This window comes from Cryptomeria japonica, chromosome 3, assembly GCF_030272615.1.
Source record: "Cryptomeria japonica chromosome 3, Sugi_1.0, whole genome shotgun sequence".
Lineage (NCBI taxonomy): Eukaryota > Viridiplantae > Streptophyta > Pinopsida > Cupressales > Cupressaceae > Cryptomeria > Cryptomeria japonica.
The window spans coordinates 384,239,606-384,247,740 of record NC_081407.1 but is presented as its reverse complement, the minus strand read 5'-3'; positions in this window follow the sequence as shown (position 1 = coordinate 384,247,740).

The window sequence follows — 8,135 nt, the reverse complement described above, 5'->3', positions numbered from 1 at the left end:
TTAAATAAATGTTTTATTTAATTTATTTAAAAGAGGAAAAGGGGTTAAATTAAATAAATAGAATTTATTCATTTAATTGATTTTGTGAAATTGCTATAATGAATTAATTAAAATAAATTGAATAATTTATTTAATTAATAGGAGAATGTTTGAAGATGAATTAATTAAATATTAATTTAATTAACTGGTGGCTAGTGGGTTTTTAATGAAATAAATAGAAAATATTCATTTAATTAAACTGGACAGATTTATTTGACTACAGATCCATCATGGGGCATCTAGAATGGAGATAAGGTTGGCTCTACTTTATTGGGTGGTTTTAGCCCATGCTTTTGTAATATTGTTCGACAGTTTCTTGTATTGCATCGCCTATATATGAGGTGCATGAGAAAGAGGTTGTGTGTAAGAGTCTTATGGCTATTGAGTTACCTCCGAGTCTCTGATTAGTGGTACTTATGTGAAGAGATTGCTCTGCAAGTCTATTATAATATGCTATTGATTGTTGAATAATATATTGAGCTACTTTTGGACTGTAACGTTTTTCTCTCGAAAGGGTTTTCCCCACATAAATCATTGTGTTGTTGAGTTGTGGTATGCATGATATTTTGTTTATTTCTATTAAGTTTTTTTAACTGATATAACGATATGCAAAAGTTTTTGCACTACCCTCCTCTCAAGGTTAGCGTAGGAAGTTGTTCCGTTACCTAACTTCCTTACAATTCACTCAATCAAAAAGTCAAATCTTAAGGAGATGGATTTAAAATTAGACATTATAAAAGCATATGAAATGGTGGGATGGAAATTTTTAATCAAAATAATGGAAACATTGGATTTGGGAAAAAAATTGAAATGGATATATGAGTGCATCTCCATAATGAGGTTCTCAACTGATTAATTGGGCAGATCTAGGGGAATTCATCTACAAAAACAATCAAATTATGGTGAATGGAAAATGGAAATGAATCTAGATAGCTCAAGGTATTCCCCCAACATCACATCAATTATTCATAAACACTCTAGTTTTTGGTACTCCATCAATTCAAGAAGGAGATATCATACCATTACAAAGATGTTGGAAAAATGTGAAACATGCTTGGGTCAACTAATTAATCTTAATAAATCTTGAATTTGATTCTTCAACACCAATAGATCAGCCCAAAGAAGAATTGAAAACTCGCTGAGGTTCTTGATTGATTCGCTTCCAATGATTTATCTTAGCATACCACTCTTCCAAGGGGTGGCAAAGTTGACATTATAAGAATGCACAATAAGAAAATGTAAAGAAACAAATAGAGTGTTGGAAAGGTAGATGACTTACAATGATAGACATAATCACCATGTTGAAATTTGTCCTAATAGTTAATACCAATTCATATTTTGTATGCATGGAACTAACTTATAAATCATCCAAATAAATTGACAAGGTAAAACGCATTTTATTATGGGAAGGCTCTATTGATATCAAATGGACACCCTTAATAGAATGGGAGATGATAAAAAGGGACAAAATTAGAGGTGGTGTGGCTATCTAAGATACTGAGAAATAGAAAATTTCCCTAGGGGCTATGCTAACATGGAGAAAATTTTATAATCTAGAAGCAAATTGGACAAAAATATTTAGAGCTAAATACTTGGACTAGGATTATCCCAAGTGTATCTCAATGATTTCTAACTCTCTTTATGTTGTCTCAAATATGGAACTTCATAACCAAGTGAAAACCAACTATCATCAAACACCTCACATGGAAGATAAATAATGGTCAAGAGGCCTCATTCATGTTCAAATCATGGATAATTATATCCCACTCACCTACATCCCTAGTTTGAAAGAAGCAATACAAAGTACAACAATTGCCTATGGGGACAAAGTGCAAGACTACATTTTCATTACTAAAGTGAATGATATATTTGCAAGAAAATAGAAAGAGTTTGATATGCTAAATACTCCAGTGAGAACTAAACTACAAAAGGAATTATGTAGATGACAAATATTGATAATAGATAGAAGTGATGAAATCCTTTATAGTGTAGCTAATATGGAAGACACTCCACAAGGTTGGTTTATGAAATAATCAATATGGATATCTATGAAGCCTCCATGGTAAAAATATTTATATTGGGGTCTCCATTTGCTCCCCAATGTTGGTGATTTTCTTGGGTATCACTCCACAAATGCATTCTCATAAGTGAGATATTCCACAGTATTGGGATTCTAGGCCCTCATTGATGTCCCCTATGCTAAAAGCACAAAGAGACTATTTGAACATCTGCTATTGTAATATGAGGTTTCCCAAAAGTGTTCACTTTCTTTATTCTATAAATTAGGACTGATGGATCCCCTACCAAACAACATTGTGGATGTGTTAGAATTTTGGCTTATGATCCACAAGGGATCTCTTTGGGTTGGCATTTGGAGTGAGACATCGACAATAATCATTTAGTAATTGTGGAAACAATAGAACATAGGAATATTCAAATGAAAGGATGCCTCAATCATTACCATCTTGACAAAGATCGAGATCAATATCTTTTAACATCAAAGCCTACAAATATAAATATAAAAGCACAAGTTCTCTGCATGGCACCATAATATTCAAATTGAATGGAAACACCTAAAATATTGGATGATTGTAGCAACCAAGACCCAATAAATGGTAGGAAGGCCAAGTGGTCACTACCCCCGAGCAAAAAACTAAAACTTAACTTTTATGGCACCTCCAAGGGTAATCCTTACAAGAAAGTTGGGTATGTGGAAACAACTCCCTACACCAATACAACATATGAGAGGGTTTATAAAAATTCGGCAACAAGAGATGCACATACCATTTAATTCAAACAATTAAAATATTCAAACCATAGCACATAGAATTTATGTGGAAAAACTTGTAAGGAAAAAATCCACACTCCAAACACCTAGCTCAAATTATATTATTCGACAACAAAATATTAGTTACAATATAATTTTAAAGCTTAAGCTCCTCGAGATTTTTCACACTATATTCAAAATTTAGAATAATTTATGCAACATAATGGTATCTCAGAAAAAATCCAACATGTCATACAAAATGAACTAACACAACACGTATTACAGAAAATCAATATAGGCACCCAACAAAATGTCAGGATCACTTTCACAACCACTAAAAAAAAGTGATTTCTAGAGGAAGACGTGTAAGGAAACCACATCCAAGTTGGTAGTTCAGAACTCAAAAGACTCGACATGCATGAGCTCAACCTCAAAATATCTATAAAGAAAGAAACCTTATCCTTATCCTAGGCATGCATATCCAAGAAAACAATCTTGTCATACCTTATCCATATCTTGTCTTGTGCGCCTAAAAGAGATAATATTAAATACTAGTAATACCCTTTTCAATTATGATATAGAAACGGACAAATGAGACTTTCAAGTCAACATAGGAAGTTTCCAAACCAATTTTATTAACAAAATAGGAACAACTGACTTCACCTCATTAAAAATGGGGCCTCCAAGAGTGGGTTACAACTTTCTAATTATAGGATCTTTCCATATCTCATCACCTTCCATGTAGGATGCCACCTCAACAAGAGGACTTACATTTAGTGAATGACAACTTAGGAAGTTAAAATATTATGATAAATAAATATGCATCAAATAATTAAATTAATTAATGCTAGGACTCAAAGGTTTAGACACCTTAATCACAACAATCCTAGACCATCTGGTGTCGATTTCATAGTGAGAAATAACAAAGGATGTTTAGTGTGGATTGAGTCCATCAAACTCCCCTCTTGTATTAATAATGGTGTTGAGTTTAGTGTTCTACTTGAAGGCTTGAAGCTATGTAGAAAGGAAAATTTGAATTGGGTCGATATAGAAGTTGATTCGACCACCATGATTAACATGATCATGGTGAAAAGGACACCAAGTTGGAAGAAAACAATGTGGATAGATAATATATATGAATATTTGGGAGGAATTGAAGACCACACCTTGAAGCATGTTTACATAGAAACAAAAAGCTTGGTTGACTACCTCTCAAACCATGTTATGTATCAATAGGGAAATACCATCATTTCATGGTCATCAAATGACTAGAGTAATTTAGAAAAGCACATAAATTTTGTTTTTTATGTTAGGGGGCATGGAAAACTAAGCACCAGATACATATGACCCATAAAGACCATGCAAGCAAATATGAAAATATATTTTCCCAAAATTGAATTGTAGACTCATACAAGTTGAGTATTGCCAATTTTACAAACATTTTGAGGACCAAGGTGATATAGTGAGGATGGAATGTCGTGATCATTTTAGTTTCAATATTTAACCCATAAAATATAAATACAAGAAATGACTTCTCAAAACTGTCAAGGACCTATGACATTTCCCATCAAGAAATAATTTCTAAAGATGTAAGGTATAAATAGGAATATTGTGATCCCTCCTCGGGATGACATTACTGGAGCTAAGGACAATTACAAATTTGAGTGAGGAATGCAAAACATATTTGATCTCTTTGTTAACGTTACCCCATTTGTTAACCATAGTCTAACATCTAAAGTGAATGTGAAACAATAAAATATTCAAACATTCATTTTAGTTTTAATCCAAAATAAGGAAACAAAAAAAAAATCTCACAGAAAATACAAGAGATAGAGATAGAGAATGTGTAGCCTTTATTATGATTGATGTAGCCTTGTTTCTCTATTTTGGAATGCATAAGATTAGGGATAGGATTTTAGAAGCTAAATAAAGATCTATTTCACTATTCTTGTTCTTAGTGTCAAAAGAACAAAGCCATGTGTCCTCCTATCTAATCTAATGTGATGGCATCCATATAAGCAGGGCAGTGTCTTCCTACTATGGAGGGGCCCTATATGGTCATGATGGTGCCATTTGCAACTCTACAACTTGTTACCTCCAACAAAAAATTTGTTTGTTGGTATTTGATGTTGTTTTAGGCACTTTTAGGTGCTTGTCTTAAGGAAGTTGAAAACCAAAACTTCCTTAATGATGATCAAACCTCACAAATATCTAAATATATTTTGTAGAATATGGAACCATGGGAATTGTGCAAGGATGTCTATACATGCAATTTAAAGAAGTGTAGTGATGGTTGTCAAAACTTATTGCATAAAGAACAACTTGCTTATGCAAATATGTATTTGATTCCTTTTGTAGGTTGGTGTAGCTGATATTTTTGTAAATATATAATCAGACAACTCATATCTATGCAGGCAATGAAAATGTCACATGAAGAACAACCAAGAGCAAAATGTTTCAAATTTTGGAGTTAAATACTAAATTACTTATCTTGGTCTCTTGATGTTGATCATTTTTAGATACCAAAATATTACTTTGTGCTTTCCAATTTGCTTATATACTACTATACATGTCTATTCATTTTATTGAGATCATTTTTCTTATTTTACACAACACAAAAGTCTTTCTTGGTAACACATTTTAGGTTAAATTGGTTTGTAGTTCAAAAATCCTTTATTTAATTTTTTTCGCTAGATGTTGCAAATTATGGCATTTCATGAGACCACTTTTCAATTAGGCATTTTGCCAAAGTTCGCATGCCACAACTCAACCATCATACTGAGGGATGAACCCCTACAATTATAAGAAAATTATTATTATATTGTTGATACAGGAGCATCGGAGTAGTTCAAACCGGAATTTGGATTTGATCTTGGTGAGACATTGATCCCGGTATTAGTCTGGTATTGGTATGTTTTTATCAGTTGGTCTTGCAGTGTATGGAGCGAAGATGAATCGTGTTGCGGGTGGTTCCTATAACTTGCGGATCATTGAGCTATGTTGTTTTGGGCCTTGTCCAATGTTTCTAGAGGACCACATGAAGTTTTATGCATTTGAAGATGTTCTTGGTGATTTGGGCCGACATGTTATCGTTTACACGTTTCATCATGAACCGGTTGGTCTTTGGCCGACCTAATCAAGTTGTTATTACTTGCAGATGGTATAAAGGGAAAGTTTTGAGATTCATTTTGGGGGGAAAAGGCTAGAGGAAGAAGAGATCGAGCGAAGATGTAGTTTCCAAAGAGATTCTAGTCCGGGGGGCTAAAGTTCGGAAGGACTGAGGTCCGAATCAGTGGAGATTGTTACCAGAGACCTATTTGTCGAGCAGAAGATCTGCGGATCTTAGATTTGTGTTGTATGGATTGTTTTGTAATCCTCGGTTGCAGTCCAGCAGGTGTAGCTACTGAAGGCATTTGTAATTCATTAAATGGTTGTAACGATTGATTTATCTATTTACCAGTTATATCATGTGTTACTTCTACCGATTAGGTTGCTCTTTATCTGTTTACCGATTATATCTTGTGTTGTGTTACCGGCTGTCGGTATCTTGCATGGTGTTTTGTGTTATAGGTTGCAAGGCAAGAATGTCCTTCATTGGATCTCCCTACCTTGATTGTGTCAAGTGGTATCAGAGTTGGTTTGTGAACCTATTGATCGAAGAAGACCCAGTTATGTACCGGTTGGTTGGAAAGGAAGTTGAGGCAGCTTGTAGACTTGTTCAGATTGTCGAACCAAATTGAGTGATGGGACTCACTTTTCAATTAAACCCAAGAGTCTGATGCAGGAGCATCGGAGTAGTTCAAACCGGCATTTGGATTTGATCTCGGTGAGACATCGATTCTGATATTAGTCTGGTATTGATATGTTCTTACTGATTGGTCTTGCAGTGTATGGAGCGAAGATGAATCGGGTTGCGAGTGGTTTCCGTAACTTGCAGATCATTGAGCGATGTTATTTTGGGCCTTGTCTGATGTTTCTGGAGGACCACGTGAATTTTTATACATTTGAAGATGTTCTTGGTGATTTGGGTCAACATGTTATCGTTTACATGTTTCATCATGAACCGGTTGGTCTTTGGCTAGCTTGATCGAGTTGTTATTACTTGCGGATGGTATAAAGGGAAATTTTAGAGATTCATTTTGGGGGACAAAGGTCAGAGGAAGAAGAGATTGAACGAAGATATAGTTTCCAGAGAGATTTTGGTCCGGGGGGGACTGAAGTCCGAAAGGACTGAGGTGCAGATCAATGCAGAACAGTGCAGACTGTTACTAGAGACCTATTTGTCGAGCAAAAGATCTCTGGATCTTAGATTTGTGTTGTATGGATTGTTTTGTAATCCTGGGTTGTGGTCCAGCAGGTGTAGCCGTTGAAGGCACATGTAATTCATTAAATAGTTGTAATGATTGACTTATCTATTTATCGGTCATATCATGTGTTACTTCTACTTGTTAGGTTGCTCTTAATTTATTTATCGGTTATATCTTGTGTTGTGTTACTGGTGGTCGGTATCTCGCATGGTGTTTTGTTATAGGTTGCAAAGCGGGGATGTCCTTCATTGGATCTCCCTACCTTGACTGTGTCAATTGTTGTTGTGATATTTTAGGCTTGAAAATAGAAGTATAATCATTTAGCATAAAATTATATGTTGACATATGTAGGTTTCATAGTATAATGATAATATTTAAAAATAATGTTATGTATTGGGAGTCATTAAGAATATTTTAAATGTCTTTATTTTTTATTTTTTAACATTTCAAATACATGAGTTATCATTTCCTTTGACAACATTTATATGCTAAAAACACCAATCATATGAATATAATAATGAAGATGTTCATAGATAAAGAGTTAATGTGAAATTAGATTTGTAAATCATTGAATGATTTTAAATGTTTAAATTTTTTATTTTTTGACATTTCAAATGCATAGGTTATCATGTTCTTTGACAACGTTTATATGCAATCATATGAATATAATAATTAAGATGTTTATAGATAGTGAGTTGATGTGAAATTAGATTTGTAAATCTTGTTTAATGATTGGTTTAATGGATGTATTGATATTTGTTTTCTTGATAATTTTATTGATTTTCATAGATATTAATGTTTGATATAATTGTCTAATATTGAATTATATGTATTATTATTGTTAACTACCACTATCTAGGATTGAATTTGGTAGTTTTTAGAAATAGGTGTTGGAGAAAAATGAAATTAGATTTAATTTGTGAGACTTTAACACCTAACCCTATGTTGTAATCCAATAACTTTGTTTAGTAAATTAAATAAGATATATATATATATATATATATATATATATATATATATAT